General features: G+C 62.7%; 2 protein-coding genes across 2 annotated transcripts in view; one reads left to right on the forward strand and one right to left on the reverse strand.

The window, feature by feature from the left end:
- Nucleotides 1-10,123, reverse strand: part of FLRT1 (fibronectin leucine rich transmembrane protein 1) — an 80,866-nt gene extending 70,743 nt beyond the window's left edge. Inside the window, exon 1 of the mRNA XM_047775427.1 lies at nt 9,973-10,123. The gene's annotated coding sequence lies outside the window, so the exon portion shown is untranslated. The remainder of the gene's footprint in view (nt 1-9,972) is intronic.
- Nucleotides 1-17,844, forward strand: part of MACROD1 (mono-ADP ribosylhydrolase 1) — a 149,424-nt gene that overhangs the window by 103,205 nt on the left and 28,375 nt on the right.

The raw sequence follows: 17,844 nt of genomic DNA on the forward strand, positions 1-17,844 counted from the left end.
TGTCTAAACAAAGCCACCTACACTGTCACAGGGAGAACTGCCAAGTCCTGGGGGGATGGGAAGCAGGCAGGGCTGGTTCCTGCAGTCAATCGGGGAGGGCTTCGTGCAGGAGGCAGCATTTACCTCATGTAGGGATTGAGGGTGGCTTCTGGACGCTGGGAACAGTGGAGGTGCACCATGACATCCACGGGCCTAGTGTGGGAGGGTCTGGAGGAGAGGCTGGTGGGCCAGCCAGAGCTGGGAGGGTCTGAAATGCCAGGCCAGGGGCTTTGGTTGATGTTTCAGATAGGCACCACTGACGATCTTAGAGCCAGTGAATGGCTCAAGTATGAATTTTTAAAAGGTCTGGCAGTGTCCGTGCTAGAGGGGCAGGGATGGAGCAAGTTCCACGCGACATCCTCTGCTGCAGCTTAGAGCCTGTGCGAGGGGACTCCGGGCCAAGCAGAGCTGTCCGGTGCCTGACCCTCCGTGAGGTCCTATTCCCAGAGCCGCCACTGCCCAGGGCTACCCTGACGTGCCCTATGGGCAGCCTGGCATCCGCCACAGCAGATACTTTGAGAACCTGAGCCAGCCTGGGTTCACATCTGCTCTGACGTTGTGCAAATGACATCACCTCTCCGAGCCTCTGTTTCCACGTCTGTGAAAGAATTAAGGGGGCCCGAGCCCCATGATGCTGCTGTGACCATTAAGTCCAACACGCGAAGGTGCCTGCTGGAGGGGACCCCCTGGTCCCTCCTCTGGGCCTTCCTCACCTTGGAAGGGGGAGGGGCTGGGGACCAAGGGGGAGCTGGGTCTCTGTGGAGCCCCCACCAGAGGCAGCACTGAGAGAAGCCGGAGTTCGAATCCCACCCCTGCCTCTTAGAAGCTGAGTGGTCGTGACCCTCTGTGCCTTAGTTTCCTGGTATGTGAAGAGGCACAAATGGCATTCCACCGCCCAGAGCTGCTGTGAGGATTATGCGAGACGCTGCCTGCGAAGTGCTCAGCATACGGAGAGAACGCAGCAGACGGGCCAGCATCGCAGTGCTTTGCACAGTGTCAGCTCTGAGTCCCTCCCCGTCCCCCAGAGAGGCCGAGGCCCCCTCCTGTTTTATGGTGTCCAGGGGCACAGGGACTTGTGTCACCACACAGCCAGCAGCTACAGGGGTGTGGGGCCCCCAGCCACCCTCTCCCAGCAACCTGAGACCCAGGAGCCACCTCTGGATTCTGCATCCTCGGGACCCAGCAAGGATGCCACCACCACCACCCGCTCCAGCATCAGGGCCGCACCCCCAGTCATATCAGAGGCTGGGGCTGAATGAGGATGCCCGAGTCCCCCACCGCCGCAGGGGGAGGTCTGGGGCCTCCGCGGCCTGGCCTTCACCTCCCCAGGCCTCCTTCCGCCCCAGGCCCAGGCCACCTCGGCCGCACCCTGGCAGAGCCTGGCTGTCCCCCACCTCCTGAATGGGGGGCCCCCACTGGAGCTGCCCCGCGCAGGGCCACTCTGCCGCAAGCAAGCCGGCTGAGTAAATAATGCCATTTCCTCCTCTCGCCCGCGCTCTTCGCCCCTTTCCCTTCCACAAATAAATTATCAACATGCCCAGGTCCCGGCGGAGCGAGCACATCGCAGGGAACAATGAAAAAGCTTTTAATAGGATTCCAGGAGCTGCAGCCACTCGCTCGGGGCCCTAATGGAGATTGCTCCGTGACCGCGGGCCGCCCGCGCCCCCGCGCCCCCCGCGCCGCCAGCTCCTCCCGCCCGCCCGGCGGGCAGCGAGGCCCAGCCCGGCCGCCCGCTGACGTCACGGGCAGCGTCTGGCTGGAGAGAAGCTGCGGGAGCGGGAGGCACGTGCCCGCCCCCAGCTGCCCACCGCCGGCCCCGCAGGCCCCGCTGACCATGCGCGCCTGGGAGCCTGACCCCGCCCGGAGGGCCCCTGGTTCAACGAGGCCGCCCTCGCCAAGGGCAGCGCCGCCCTGCACATAGTAGGGCCACAGGGAGGACCGGAGGGGACAGCGCGGGGGGGCCAGGGGGAGGCGAGAGCATGAGAGACGAACCTCGGGCCCTAGAGACCTCTGCGCCCCGGCTCCAGACTGCCAGGGCTTTGTAAGGACCCGGACGGGGATGGGACCAAGGGTGCCTCAACAGCTGCCCTTCCTCGGTGTGACCTTGGGTGAGTCACTTCAGCTGTGTCTCAGTTTCCTGGGGTCACATCTGGATAATCAAAGCGTCTACCTCAGAGGCTTGTTGTGGGGATTAATCCAGTTAATACCGCCGGATGCCGAGCAAGCGCAGTCTGCCTGCTGCTACCTCTAGGCAGTGACCACCATCTCCTTGTGTGTTGGAGGATTGGGGGTAAGATGCCCTGTCCCCGCTGTGTGACGGTTGGTCCTGTCACTTTAATCTGTCTGCGCCTCAGTTTACTCTTCTGTAAAGTGGGCTGCTGTGAAGCCTCAAGGAGTTGTGCACAAGCCAAGTCGGTAGCAGATGCTTCAGGGCATGTGGTGTAGACAGAAAACACAGTAGATGGGAAACACAGCAGTAACGTCCTCTCTCTGCTGCCCTGGTGGAGGGATCAAGTCACTGGTCCCTGGGCCTGGCTTCCACCGTGAGGCCTGGCACACAGCAGGTGCCCAGCAAATACCCATGGGGGTTTCACCTGACCTGCTACCAGGGGACTCACCCTGAGCAGAAGGAGACATCTGAGCCTCATGCCCTCCTTTTTCATAATTTGGCCCCAACCCCTCTTACTCCTGCCCCAACCCTTACTGCTTCCCAGAGCCTCCAGGAGCTCAGTTCTCAGCCCACCCAGAGTCACCCACACTCCAACCTTCCCCTCATCACAGCTGAGTGGTCTGGGGGCTCCTCCCCTCCCCCATCTCCCACCTGCTATGTGCACATCTTGGCCTCGGCGTCAGGGTCCAACCTCTGCCCCATGAGGGGGCCAGCGAGGAGCTTAGCAAGTGCCCCATGAGGCTGCCGGCCAGGAAAGGAAAGGTGGGTGCTGCCAGGGGTAGAGGCCAGTGTGTGCAGCCCTCCCCAGGCCCTGAGCTCCTCCAACCCCCGAGCAGGGCAGCATCCCAGCCCCGTGTCTGGCAGGAGCCTGGCCTGCTTGCTGAAGGGCAGGAACTGCTGGCTCCTACAGAGACCTCCCACGGACACTCACATTGAATCTTCACACTGACCCTGGGAAGTGCATTCTGTTGGCCCATTTCACAGCTGTGGAGACTAAGGCACAGAGAGGAAAGTGAGGTGTCCGAGGGCACCCAGCAGAAGTAGGACTGGAACCCAGGTCCACCAGACCCCAGAGCACGGGCACGTTCATTCCGCAGCCTGGCTGCCTCCTAGTGGATCCTGACTTCCGCGTGGCCTTGGACAAGGCCTTTCTCCACTCTGTGCCTCCGCTTCCCTACCCACAGCGGGAAGAAGACAAGCCAGGCAGAGTGGTGCATGGCCCGGCCCGGCCTTCTCAACAGCCCAAGCCTGGGGTCTCAGGGCTCAGAGTCCCAGAGCCATGATGCTCTTGGGCCCTTTGGGGCCTGGTGGTCCAACCCCTTGGCCGGCAGGAGTGGGGAAACCGAGGCACGGACTGACTGGGGGGTGGCAGTGTGTGCTCTGTCTCCCTGAGGTAGGCGGGCCGTCTGTAGGGGTTAGGTATGGTCTCCATGAGGAGGGGAAGGGCTTCCACGACCCCCACCGCCATCTCTCCCTTCACTGGCCAGCCCCTCCCTGCCTGCTGGCTGCAAGCAGGTGGCCCTGCCAAGTGCCAGCCAGACTGCTGGGCTCCCTCCTGGGGTCAGAGGTTAGCCTGCAAGGCTAACAACCTGCCAGGGCGGCTTCAGCTGGAGCAGGGCTTGGGGAGGGGGCACTCATCCGGCTGCTCTCTCTTTTGTACCCAGCCCCTCCCCAGAGAGGGGCTCAGGGAAAGCCCTCAGATGACAGCCAGCCCTGTCTGTGGGGGCAGGATGGCAGGGGCTGTGCAGGGAGAGGCCCTGAGCTGGGCAGCCAGCAGCCACTCAAGGCTCTTCTTAGCGGTGGGGTCCTAGGGGAGGGAGCAGACTGTGGGGTTTATTCACCAGAGTTGGGCAGGTAGGAGGGGTGGGTGTGAGCCTGTGTGGGTGGGATCTGTGAACACGATGCACAGCCTTCTCCCGTCCTGATCTGGCTCTGCCATGACTGGGACTATGGGTAACTCATCTGTGGTCAGCTCCGGGCCTGAGAGAGCATGAGCCCTTCCTGCCCCCGCTGATCCCAGGCTATGAACCCAGTGGGCCTGCAGGCAGCCAGACTCCCTGTGCCAGAGCCAGGCCCCTCAGGTCTCATCACAGAGGAGCAGGTTTTAAATCAAGGTCATCCCGGGAAAGCCAGTGGGCAGCTCCCGGGCAGGGCCTGCAGGGAACCTAGACCCAGGGGGGCGTATCCCTTGAGGGGCAGCCCAGCACAGCGGATTGCCTCCCCAGGAGTCCCAGCTGGCAGGTTCGGACTCTCCATGGCCACTGGCACCAGCTCCTAAGGCGGTTCAGTCATGGTTTCCACTCATCCGGTCATCCATAATGAGCACCTACTATGTGCCCGCCCCCCTACCAGGCCCTGGGGCTGCACCAGTGAGCGAGATAGACCCACCCCCTGCCCTCAGCCACGCTGCCTCCAGCCCCTCACCCCCAGCCCCCCCACCACTCAGGACCAGCCAGCCAGGCGTGCCCCCCCCCCCCGAGCGGCCCTGGGCGCCCCCCATGGCCCCCTGAACACTCAGCTCTCCCCTCTGCTCCGCCAGGCAGCCCTTGGCAGGCCGCCCCCAGGGAAAGCCCATCTGGCGCCGGCGCCCAGCAGCGGTACTGAGGACATGTTCCTCGGCCCTTCCCCCGGCGTCACTGGGGGTGGAGGCTGGAGGGGCGACACGGCGACAAGAGCAATTCGCTTCGGTAGATAAATGCCGTCGTCCTCTCCTCCGAAGTGAGTCCCCCTTTCTTTTCTCTCTTCCTCGCGCCTGCTCTCTCTCTCTCTCTCTTTTTTTTTTTTACAGTTTGCTAAATCTGTTGTAATCTGGTGCCAACGATTAATTCAGGCGGAGGGAGGGAACGGGGAGCAAAAAACACGCTGCCACAGAGCAGCTCCTCGGGAGAGTGCCGGATCGGCGCCTCGGCCGCCCCAGCTGCAATCAGGTCCAACGCCATCCCCTCGCCGGCGGGCGGCTGCCTCCCAGCCGCCAGTGCCCCACCCCACCCGCAGCCCGCGGGCCGAGCCTGCAGCACCTGGGCCGGGCCGCCCGCCCGCCGGGATGCCTGGGTCCTGCGCTCTGCCTGGAAGGCAGCGTCCCCTAGTGGTTAGCGGGGCCCCAGGCCTCCGGGAAACCCGCCCCCTCTTCTCTCTCTTCTTCCCCAGCCCGGAAGGAGGGACCTTCAGAGTCGGGAGAAGGTTTCTGAGGAACACCCCTTCTCACCCGCAGCCCTCCGTCTACACCGGGGCCACTGGCCCCATCACAAACAAGCCCAGAAATTCTCCCTCCTGGCCCATCAGAGGCCGGGTTAGGCTGCCCACACAGGCAGACCCACAGCTCTCGGCACGGGTTTAGAGCCCAGGAAGCCACCCTTGCAGGGGCCCGTCCGGGGGGACCAGGCACGTGGCCATGCAGGCAGGCCCCGGAGTCCTGAGACATGGAGATGGACAGGCCGGCAGAGGCCCAGGGAGAGAGACCACAAGCTCCAAAGAGACCTCTGTCCAGAGGCCTCCCCGTCCCCAAGCTCCTCCCTCCTGCCAAGTCCTTCTACCGGTTCTGCCCTCCCGGCCCCTCATTCCTGTCTCTCCTCCTCTCCGGCTCCTGCTCCACCTGCGTGTCCTTGGCTCAAGCACCCCCTTGCCCAATCCCAGGCCCCAGAAGCCCCCCACCCCCCAATCCCCTGACAGGTCAGCCTCCTCCCCTTCAGAGCCAAGGCTCTGATTGCAGTTCAACCCCACCTCCCACCTGTAGCTCCCTGAGGACAAGACCACAGCTGCTCTAAGAGCCCAGAGCCCAGCACTGGGCCTGGCCCATGACTGGTGCTCAACACCGAATGAATGAATGAATGAATGAATGAGCAGGAAAGGAGGGAAGGAGGGAAGCAATGAAAAAAGAGCTAGGAAACCAGGGGGTGCCCGGCTCCGCTCGGAGCCTTGTGAGCCAACCCTGCCCCCCAGCAATGCCTGCGCTGATCTCCCCTCCCCCAGCTCTGAAGAGGGGGGCCCCCCAGGAGGCCAGGCTTCAGTGGTGGGAGTTTCAAAACCTAGGGCTACAGCAAATCCAGCAAACAACTTCCACACAGAGAGTGGAGGCCCCCAAATGCTGACATCATCTGCAGAGCTGCTGACCCCAGGGAGCGGCTGGGCTCTGGGGGCCGCAGGCAGCGGTAAACAGACATCCACCCGCCGCCGCTCAGGCAAACAGGCCTGCACAAACATGGCCCTCTCGGCGGCGGAGCCTCTCCGCTCCAGCTGCTGCTTGGGGGTGCTGAGCCAGTGGGGGCGGGGGTGGGGGAGGAAGCACGGCAGGAGCACCCTGCGGTCCCACTCTTTCCCTCCAGCCACCCCACCCCCACCCCAGCCTTCTCGGGGTGACTGCTTCGTGGCAGAGGACAGAAGGCAGCTGCCTTGGGCCCTGCCACAAGCCAGAGCAGGCCTGAACTTTGTCTCAGAGAGAACAACCCAGGTTCTGGGGAGAGGATCCCCCAAACCCACTCATCAAGGACAGCAAGGCCTGAGGCCTGCACCAGCCCCATCCTTCTGGAGCCTGGTGGCCTCTCTGGACCAGGGGCGCTCCCCCCCACACACTGCAGGCATTTAGGACTCCAGCTACACCCACACCCCTCACACCCCTCCTGGTCCACACACTTGATCACAGCCCATACGCCCCATCCCATGAGGGCTCCAAGATGAAAACCTCTCAACCTCACCCCTGTTTCTCCTGAACTTTCCCGCTGTCACTGCAGTGGACACCCCCAGTCAGCAGGCAAGTGAGATCCTGCCCAGAATGGACTCTGATGGCTGGGGGCCAGGCCGGGGGGTGGCAAAGCAGTCTCCTTCCTTCCACTCCAAGGCCTGGAGAAGCTGAAAGCCCTCAGCCCAGTGTGAACCAGGGCCAGGGACCACAGGGGGTGCCACACTGCTGGGCATAAACTCTTCCAGAAGCTTCATATGCATCATCTCACAGCAGGTACCCCCAAGGTGGGCACTGCTGTCATCCCACTTTACAGATGAGGATATTGAGGCCCAGTGAGCTCCAGGCATTTGCTTGAGGTCAGCAGGCCAGGCCGAGAAACTCTCCCCAGGAACTACAAATACCTAGGACCCTGGAGCAGAAGGGCTGGCCCAGCCAGAGCCCCGCACAGCCCCAGACAGGCCTCATCGCTGAGCTCAGCCCATTTCTCAGCCCTGACTCCAAGGTCAGGAGGTGGCTCAGGAGTGGCTGCCAGCAGGTCCCCAGTTCCCAGAGGACACACAGGAGGCCATCCACACCGAGGGGCAGAGCCTTCACCCATTCACATCTGCCCCTTCCCCACACAGGGCTGCAGGAGGGACACTGCCCTGCCCCGCCCAGCACTGCCTCCCTGTCACTGTCCCACCAGACTAGGCAGCGGGGCTGTGCCCAGCGGGCCCCAGGCACTTTGTCCTCCCGCTGCTTCTTGACAACTGCCGCTGCACTGGGCCTCTGCGGGCAGTGAGCCGGTTCCAGGCCTGCCTCTCTGTCCCTCGACACCCGCCATCTGAGGTGCACCTGGAGCTCCCATCCATCTCTCAGCTAACTTGAAAGCCGCCCCTCTCGTGCACTGCCCTTCCCTGCCACCCGCACTCAGAGTGTGCGCCCATTCTCAGGGCGGCGGGGGGGAGCCACTCTATCACCCCGTGCAGGTGAGGAAACAGGTCCCCAGAGGTGCAGGCCTCGGGTCACCCAGCGGGTGACACAGGCTCAGCCACCAGGCTTCAGTCTGCACAGACTGAGCCCTGCAGGCCAAGGCCCTCCCTGTAGAACCCAGGCAGCAGGTGACGCAATGGGGTGACACCACCCCTCCCATCACCTCCTTAGAGACCAGCTGGGGGGACCTCTCAGGGGCTCACGATGGGAGGACTCGGAGGAGGTGCAAAGGGGAGGGACACCAGGAAGGGTGCTGCCTCCTGGCTGGTGGGCTTCCCACCCACCCCCAACCCTCTGAGGCCTCTGCGGGGGGCCCTTAGGGACCCCTTCAACCCAGGAGCAGGACATCTTTCCACCTCACCCCATTTTTTAATGCATCCTGCAGCCCCCTAAGCTCAGCACCAGGAGGTGAGCTCAGTCAACCCCATTTTACCAGCAAGGGAAACTGAGGCTCAGAGGCAGAGGGACTTGCAGGCAGTAAGTGGTAGAGCAAAGGCACACAGACCACGGTCTAGGAGCGGGGCACGCCTGGCTTAAAATCACGCTGGAGAGGCTTTTTTTCAGAAGAGCGTCCAGTCCCCGTGTCTATGTGAGATCGCGGGGCCGGGGCGCACACCCCTCCCCCAGTACACACTCTGCCCTCCTCGCTCCTGCTCTCAAACCTGCCCACGGCTGATCCTTCAGCCAGGATGTGGCAGCCCCTCGGCTCTTCCTGCCCCTCTCTGCCTGCTCAGCTGGGCAGTAACCCCTTCTGGGCTGGGGCCTGGCAGCTCAGGCTGTTTCCATTTAAACCTCCAGGAAGCCCTGAACAGTCGCCCACGGAGTCGGCACCAGCTGACAGGTGATGTTTGCGCCTCTCCTCCTGGGGCTGGCAGGAAGAGATGCAGTTGGCTTTCACTCCAGAAACCGAAGCCTAGAGCCCCTGAGTGTGGCCGCCTTGCCCACGGCTGCTGAGCAGAGAGGGCATGCCTCAGCCCACATCCTCTGCCAGTGGCAGCCCGCATTCTGTGGGGTTCTGGGCCCCCACACAGGTGGCCTCCTCCCCGACTCCTAAGCCACTTGGGGAGGGAGACAGGAGAGCCTGGTCTCCCGCCTCCCTGAGGATGCAGGGGCCAGTGTGGGGCAGGGCAGGACCCAGCTGCCCCCCCCCCCCATCCTGCCCCAGCCTGGGCTTTATTCACATCAGGGCTCTGGCTTGAGCCCCAGTAGCCTCGCACAGCCCAGCTGGGCTGTGTTCTCGTAAAACCGCCCCCCCCCCCAAGAGCCTCCCAGCCCCCGGGACCGCTAGGAAGCCTGGGGCAGCTCCCCGAGGTCCATGCTCCACAACTTTCTCCTCCTTGGAGAGATCTGATCCGCCACAGTTCCCTGCATCTGGGCAACAACACTCCCCAGCCTGCCGCCCCTGGGCCTCCAGTTCCCTGGGAGGAGGGGCGTGCGCCCGGCCTCTGGCTTGATGGGGGGGCAGCCGCTGCCCCCGCCCCTCCGCCTGGGGCCGGCGGTCCCACCATTCCAGCTGCCAGGTGCACCGCCCTGGCCCCCTGCCCCGCACAGGGCTGACAGTCCAGTGCGCGCACAGGGAGGGAAGTTGGAGGTTGCTTATGCCCCCCTTGAAGTCGTTTTAAAAATAAAACCTCGCTCCAACCGTGACTCACGCGGCTGGTGGGGACGCGAGCGCGGCGCCCGGGCCGGCGGGCTGCCTCTCTCCGCGCGCCCCAAGCCCTCCAGTTCCCGGGTATTCCCGAGCCGGAACGGCCAGCCCAGCTTGGCGACCCCCGCGGGCAGGGCCGGCTCCCTGGGGGGTGCAGCGAGGGTTCGGACTGGGGCTCCCGCCCGAGCCCTCGCCCTTTCCAGCCTCTGCTGGGGAGAGTGGAGCCACTGGCCGCTCACCCCGCACCTCCCCGCAGCCGAGCTAGCGCCGCGGATACTCGGCGGTCGATTCGAGGGGCCCCCCACCCCAAATCCCAAAGGCTGCGCGGTCCCCGCGGCGGCCCGGCAAAGCCAGGCAGCCGGATCTTGCGGCGCCTCCATGCACTCCCCCACCCCGCTCTGCTGGCCCCAGCGCCCCGTCCCGCACGCGCGGACCCGGGCCCCCGCCCGCTGCATCCATCCTTACCTGCGCAGCGGCCGGGGAGGCGGGTCTCCTCGGGAAACTTTGCGGCGATCGCTGGAGCCTCAGGGGTTATTCCAAGGAGCGGGCGGGAACTGGAGCCGGAGGGCGCCCAGGGGGGCCCGGGAGAGCAGCCCCCCGCGCGCAGCGGAGCGCGGTGGCGGGCCCGGGGCGGGGGTCGCGCGGCGGCGCATCTGCCCGGCTCGGGCGCACACTGGAGCCCGGGGGGCGTGCGCAGGGGTGCGCCCGGCGGCAGAGGTGCGTGTACCCAGGTGGGTGCGCTCGGGGGGTAGGGCTAGCAGCAGTGGTTGCGCGAGCGGCGGCGGCGGCGAGCAGGGCGCGGGGAACCAGGCTGTGCGGCCGCCTCTCCCCTCGCGGCGGCGGCGGCGGCGGCGGCGGGGGCCGTGCGTGCAGGCGCGGAGCGGGGAGGGACGGGAGGAGGGGGGAGACAGCGGGCGGGGAGGAGGCGACGGGGGCGGGGGCGCCGCGCTGCGCACTGGCCGGCGGGACCCGGCGCGGGAGGCTGCGCCGCCGCGCGGGGACTAGGGCCCAGCCTAGGAGAACCGGCCTGCGCGTCTCCCTCCCCCAGCCCTAGGCTAGGATGGATGATGGGGGGGGTTGGGGTGTCGGTCCTTGAGGCGGGGGTGAGGAGGGAGGCTCCCAAAGCCAGCCTCCAGCGCGGGGGGCGGGGAGAGAGGAAAGGGCCGCCTTCCCTTGACTCCCCTCCTCTCTGCACTCATTCATTCATCCTTCCCACTGTCCATCCATTCACTCATTCATTCATTCAGCTACCCACCGCCTACTCTGCGTGCGGGTAACCCCTTCCTCCCTGACTCGCGCCCCTTCCCCTCTCCGACCCCCTCACCTGCCTTGCTCGCTTGGCTCCACCGAGCTGCTGCCCGAGGGTCAGATCCCAGCTCCTCCTGTCCCCTCGCTAGCTGACTGTGACCTTGAGCAAGTTACTTAACCTCTCTAAATCTCAGTGTCCCCTGTCCATAGAATGGGAGCATGGACAACCGAGCTCCAAGGGTTATCAGGAGGGTCGAGGGAGACCCTGAGTAGGAAGGTGGCTGGGCTATGCCTGGCACTCCTTGGGAACTTAGGAAATGCCTACACGTGTTGTGTGGGGTCTGGTGTGGGGGTGGGTGGGGTCTGGTGTGGGGGTGGGTGGGAGTCCCCATGCGCCTGGCTGCCTCGGAGAAAAGAAGGAGCTCTCTGTCGGCCCCGCCTCCCCCTGGCCAGACCTTGTCACCCAGGTGGCAACCCTTTTCCCTGGAGGGCGCCCTGAGTGAGTCCTGGCTTCTGCCTAGAACCACCCCCCCACCTCCCCTAGGCCCCACTGCTTACAGGCCCACCCCCAGACTCCCCACAATCTGGCTGGGACCCCTCCCGCAGCTTTGCTGTCCTTCGGTACTCCCCCCCCTCCTCTGGGATGCCCTCCCAGCGTCTCTGTAGGGGATACCGGCCCCTCTCTCCCTTGTCCTGTGCTCCCCTGTCCCTGTTGCCCTCAGCCCAGGAGTAGGCTGAGGCCTTGCTGAGGCCACTGCTGCTGTCCTCATGGGGAGAGCATCCCTGCCTGGACCCTTCTCGCCTCTCCCTCCTCCCCCTCCCTTCCCACTCCTCCCCTTCTCTCATCTTCTTCCTTCCCCTGCTTTATACTCAACTCACCAAACAGCTATTTTCCCCCCAGTTTTTATTTATTGTCCAAACAACATTATACCAACAATAAAGGAAAGAAAAATCACCCACAACACCACCGCCCTGTGGCGTCAACAGTCTCCGTTCCTCTGCTCCCTTCCAGGCTTGTCCATGCACTGTCGGCTGTAAATTTTACAGAGCTGTGGTTTCCGTTCCGCCTCCCCAGACCCCCAGATGGAGGTGGGGACCCTCGGGCTCCATCTTCCCTCTATCATGGCACTTAGCATCTTGCTCAGGAATTATGTGTGTGTCTTCCTTCTCTTCTAACTGTATCCCTTGAAGGAGGGACCCCTTTGCATCCCTTCCATCCCGCATGCCAAGCACAGGGCTGGCATGAAGCAGGTGCTCAGGGCCTCAGAGTGGAGTGAGTGGGATGGATATAGCTGTACTTGATGGGTTGTGCTTAGATATCAAAACAGCATCTTCAGGAGTTCCCACTGTGGTGCCCTGGGATCAGTGGCATCTTGGGAGCACTGGGAGGCAGGCTCGACGATCCCCAGCCAGGCACAGTGGGTGAAGGATCTGGCATTGCCGCGGCTGCGACTTAGTTCTCAACCGTGGCTTGAGTCGGATCCCTGGCCCTGGAACTCCATGTGCCTCGGAGTGGCCAACAAAGAAAAAAGAAAAAATCATCTTCAGGAGTTCTCTTGTGGTGCAGCAGGTTAAGGATCCAGTGTTGTCACTGCAGAGGCTTGGGCCTCTGCTGTGGCCCAGGTTTGATCCCTGGCCCGGGCACTTTCATATGCTGTAGGTGCAGACAAAAAAAAAAAAAAAAAATCATCTTCAGGAGTTCCCGTCATGGCACAGTGGTTAACAAATCCGACTAGGAACCATGAGGTTGCGGGTTCGATCCCTGCCCTTGCTCAGTGGGTTAAGGATCTGAGCTGTGGTGTAGGTTGCAGACGTGGCTCGGATCCCACATTGCTGTGTCTCTGGCGCAGGCCGGTGGCTACAGCTCTGATTCGACCCCTAGCCTGGGAACCTCCATATGCCGCAGGTGTGGCCCTAGAAAAGGCAAAAAGAAAAAAAAAATCATCTTCATGGTAGTGGTTTTTTGTTCTTTTTTTTTTTTTCCCAGCCTTAGCCACGGCATGTGAAAGTTCCCAGAGCAGAGATTGAATCTGAGCTGCTACAGAGACAATGTCAGATCCTCAATTTGCTGTGCCACAGCAGAGACTCCAGAGTTTGCACTTTTTTTTTTTTTTTTGGTCTTTTTAGGGCTGCACCCATGGTATATGAATGTTCCCAGGCTAGGGGTCGAATCAGAACTATAGCCGCTGGGATACAGCACCAGAGCCACAGCAACACGGGATCCAAGCTGCGTCTGTGACCTACACCACAGCTCGTGGCAACACCGGATCCTTAACCCACTGAGCAAGGCCGGGGATCGAACCTGCATCCTCATGCATACTAGTTGGGGTCATTAACCGCTGGGCCATGGCAGGAACTCCATAGTAGTGGTTTTAATGGCCGTGTGATATTCCATCAAGCTGATGCTGCACCTGGTGGCTGCATACAGTTCAGGGAATATTTATGGAGGTTCACTGCGCTGAGTGCTTTTGGGGTATCAAAGAATGAAGGGACTCGGGCCCTGCTGGAGGCCCCCCTGAAAGAGCTGGAAATCTGGCCAGGGGACAGGGGAGGGCGACCTGGGTAGTTATGGTTTAGCAGGATCTTGCTGAAACAGACATTATCACAGACCCCAGGACACGGGGCCAGGGCAACTACAACATCCAAGGCCAGCCTCCAGGGGCGGTGGCTCTTGAGCTGGTCTTAGAGGGTCAGGAGGAATGTTCTATAAGCTCATTGCAGCTGGCTCACAGGGACTGTGACATGAAAAAGCCTGCAGTTTGGAAATCTGGAATTCACCGTTGGAGTTGGGGGGTAGGAGTCAAGGGGGGGGCCGTGGTGGAAGAGGAGGCAGGTGACGTCAGCCAGGCCAGGTGTACAGGGCCTTGAACAAGCTTGGAGAGTCTGGCCTTCACCTGGAAGGGGAGGGCCGCCAGGGAGAGAGTGTAAGTACAAGGACATGATTGGCTCTGAGATTTAGAAAGATCAGTTGTTCATTCAGCAAACACTTGCTGAGTCTCTGTGTGCTGTGGGGTCCTCGAGGGCACGGTCGGTGTTGAAGTGGTAGCCCAGGAGGCGGGAGCCCAGGAGTGCCTGAAGCCAGGCACTCATGGAGATGCTGTCAGCACGAGGCAGCACAAGTAGTCACCCGGGGACAGTTCATGGGTGTCCCTTCAGCCTTGGGCTCGCCAAGCCCCAGGTCCCCAGCTCCCAGGGCAGTGGTAGCCCAGGCAGCGTCTGGCATCCAGGTGCAGCAGGCCCTAGAGTGGGGTCACGCTGGCCCTGCCCGCAGCACCCTGCCCCCCCACCCCCACCTATGCCCTCGGAGCCCTCAGCTGAGGACTCTGCTCACCACCTTACCGCTCACCCGCTGCCGACCCCAGGCACCATCCCAGCCTCCCTGCTTCTCATCTGAGTGGGGCCGTCGCAGGCCGCCTAAGGCTGCTGTGATGGGCTGATGAGGTCCCAGGGGAAAACTGTATACTGTCAGGCGTGGCGACAACACAACTCATCATGGTTAGACGCCTGTCAACCAAGGTTGTGCCACCCTTGGCCCTGCTTGGGCCTGTTCTGGGCTGGGGGCAGCAGAAAGGGCTGGGCTGACTTCAGAGAGGGGCAGGGGCTTCCCCACTGCACAGTCAGTGAGCATCACCGGGGACCCCTTGGCCCCAGGCCCTGTGCTGGGTGCCCAGGAATGAAGCCTCCTGGGGGAGTGGTCAGGGGTCAATACCACTGAAAACGCCAAGAGCTATTGTTCAGAGGGCATGACCTTGGACTTCAGCCCACTGCCCAAGAGTCAGAGGCTCAGCCTCGCCCACAGGCCCAGGGAGAGGAAGACCTCCAGCCACCGCCCCCCCACCGAGCCAGAGAGCCTCCTAAAGGGCTCTTAGCCTTGGAGGTCACTGCCCTCAAGGTCCTCAGTGTCCTCTGCACCTGGGGGCACTTGATGGGGGCCCTAGAGAATCAGTCACTGAATACCTGCCCATCCCAGACCGTGGCCTCCAGGGGATGCCCAGGTGCCCCCTACGTTTCCATGAGTCACGGGTATTTGGCCTGTGGGTAGGCTGGCGGGTACACCTGGCAGGCCACACCAGTTCTCCCCAGAAAAATCCAACAGCTTCTCTGATGCAAGTCCTAACACCACCACGCTCCCCCTTGGCCATCAGGCACCCAACCTCCCCATCCCCCACAGCACAGAGGGTTGGGGCTTCTCCTCACAAGCACAAGGTCGGGACACGGGAGAGGCAGGCCTGAGCCCCAGCACAGAATTTCAAGGACAGCAAGGCCCCGGCCCAGAAGGAACGCCCAGCGAAGGGGCTCCAGGGAGCAGACACAGCAGGGACAAAGTTGGGTAGGACAAAGCCAGCAATTCCCAGGGATGGGTGCTGGGAGCAGTGGGGAAGGGTGGCCGGGGCACCTGCCTGGAAAGCCTCCGGCCGGGCTGGGAGACATCCCTTCCGCCTGCCCCTGCCCCAGGTACTCCCTTGGCTCTTGCCTTGGTGCTGAAATAGGGGTCCCACTTCCCTGTACTCTCCCATTCTCTAGGCCCAGCCAGCTCCTACCCACCCGTCAGCCCAGGGCTTGACCGTCCTGTCCTTTGAGAGGCCTCCCTGAACCCCTCTCCCCAACTGGATCACCTGTTCCCTCTCCCCCCTCAGCTGCTCCTTGGTAGCGCTTAGCTCAGTCCGTGATGAGCCGCGATTTGTGTGACTCGTTTCTCATCTGCTGGACAACAGGTTACATCTCTGAAGTCAGGGCGTGGCTGGCAGCGTGTTTTCTCCCCCGATTGTACTCAAAGCCAGGGTGAGACTTGGAACCGACGAAGCCCGTGTTCAGTGTTGCGTGTTTTGTTAGCGTCTCTCTCCCAACAGACCGTGAGCCCCTGAGGACACGGCCCGGGCCTCTTGTGGTCCCTTGTGTGTCCCCAGCACCTGCTGCAGGGCCAGGCATGTGGGGAGAACAGTCAGACAGTACTGAGCTTCAGGATGAAACAGCCCTGCAGGCAATGGTGACAGAGCTGCCCGAGGCCACCCCAAGATGATGGTTCCAGGTGGGGGGGGGAGGGGACACACTTCCAGCTACTGGAGTACGGCAGGGTGGAGTCCTGGTGTGTGTGTATGGGTAGGGGGTGATGGGAAGTGAAGGAGGGGGACCAGGACTGACAGCTGCCACTCCAAGCCCCTGGATGGGTCAGGAGAAAGATGCCAGAGAGAGTCAGAACCAGGACCAGGCAAAGGCAGGACCGTGCCATCCCTGGGGCAAGGGTTCCACACCAGCCCACCCTCCCAGCCCCTGGCAGGACCGAGGCTGCTGCCCAGGCTTGTCTCTGATCAGCCTTCCTCTCCCTTGGGAACCTTGTCTTGCCCCCACAAATGACATCACCACCACCCCCACACCTCCTCCAGACACCTGAGGCTTGGTGCCTGCCTCGCTCCCTCGCTCCGAGGCCATTATTCCCAGCAGAAGTCATGCCTCTGATTTAAGCATTTCTTGACTCTGGCTGAAACTCACCTGTTACACCCTTCCCCGGTCAAGTTCAGGAAAGGAGACATGAATTGGTTCTTAAAGGACGGTCCAAGCGGGGGGACCAGCACGGGCCAAGGCACAGAGGGCTGGAGGGTAAGCGGCTCATGGGCAGAGAGGCTGTGGGAATGGGAGTCCGAGTTGAGACCAGAAGTGCTGGCCCAATCAGGAAGGAAGTTGGACGGAGGAAAAGAGAGGGCACTTGCCCAGGATGTTGGGGAGTCAGGGAGCAGTGTCCCCCTGATTGCTGAGGAGGGAGGGGGAGGGCAGGGCGGAGGAAGGAGGGGTGGAAATTTGAGGTTGGAGGCTGGGAGACCTCTGCTGGACCCTGGCCTCCAGTGACAACACTCCACCCATCCCAGCCTCTGCCGACCCCCTGCAGACCTTCATTTCAGGGGCTCGGGACCCCAGGCTCCTCCTCACTTCCTCCCTCTCCTTCCCCTGCCCCAGTCCCACTTTACTGCCTTGGCCTCTGTCACCACCCAGGGGGTCTTGAATAGGCCACCTCCCTGGGACTCCATTCCTGGGCCTTCCCCTCGGGTCCTCTCTGTCCCCCCCACAGGCTCCAACACCTCGGGGCAGCTGAAGCCACTGAAGGGGCAGGTGGAGCAATGGGAATCTGCAGATGGGGTGTCCTGAGTCCTGGTGGAGCAGCGCTGTGGTCCAGGGGTTGGGTGGGGTCACTCAAGGCCCCTCACCTGCCCAGCACAGGTGTATCCAGGCCTGGCAGGTTCTGAGTGAAGTACACCTTTGAGACTGGGCGCTGGGAGGAGCCACCGAGGGGGGCTGGGGGAGGAGAGGAGGGGGAGGGCGCCAGCGATGGTGGGGGATGGGGTTGCCCAGCAACCACCACGCAACCACCACGCTGCCTCTGCCGAGAGGGATCCTTAAAGCGCTGAGCAGAAAGGCTGGGCCTTGGAGGGGCTGAGGCTTGGCCTCGCATACCAATGGCTGCCACCCCGGCCTCCTCCTCCGCCCTCCAGAGTGGAGCTCCAGCTGGGGAGGCAGGAGGACCGAGAGGAGGGGTGCCCAGCCCAGGGGGACCTGAGACAGCCAGGCCTAACCAAGCGAGGTCCTATCTTGTCCCCATAGGACACAACCTGGGAGGGGGCAAGAAGGCCCGTCCAGAGGCCCTCAGGGCAAGGGGCCTCTGGCTTTCCAGAACCCCAGGGAACTGAGACGCCTCACCCCAGCCCTGGCCCTCCCCAAAGAGCACTCACTTTACAGCCAGACGGAACATCGAATGAGCCGCCTCCCCAACCTTGTGCCCAGACACGCGGGGCTGTCAGTCATGGGGCCGCCCCAAGGAGGCAGGCCTGACAAGGCTGTGTCCAGTGGGCGGAGTTTCTAAGGAAGTCCTTCCTGCTGTCTAACCCCAATTCCCGCACAGCAAGCGCTTGCCGCCTTCCTCCGGCTCTGTCGAGAAGGAGGGAGTGTGTTTGGTGTCAGGACACTTCGTAGTCCAAAAGCAGCAACGAGGGTGAGGATTCAGCGCTGTGGGCTTCCAGTGCCTTTCCTTTTAGGGCCTCGTTTTCCCCGTCTGTACACACAGGGGCTGGACTGAGCCAAGGCTGCCTCACCCTTGAC

This window comes from Phacochoerus africanus, chromosome 4, assembly GCF_016906955.1.
Source record: "Phacochoerus africanus isolate WHEZ1 chromosome 4, ROS_Pafr_v1, whole genome shotgun sequence".
Taxonomy (NCBI): Eukaryota; Metazoa; Chordata; class Mammalia; order Artiodactyla; family Suidae; genus Phacochoerus; species Phacochoerus africanus.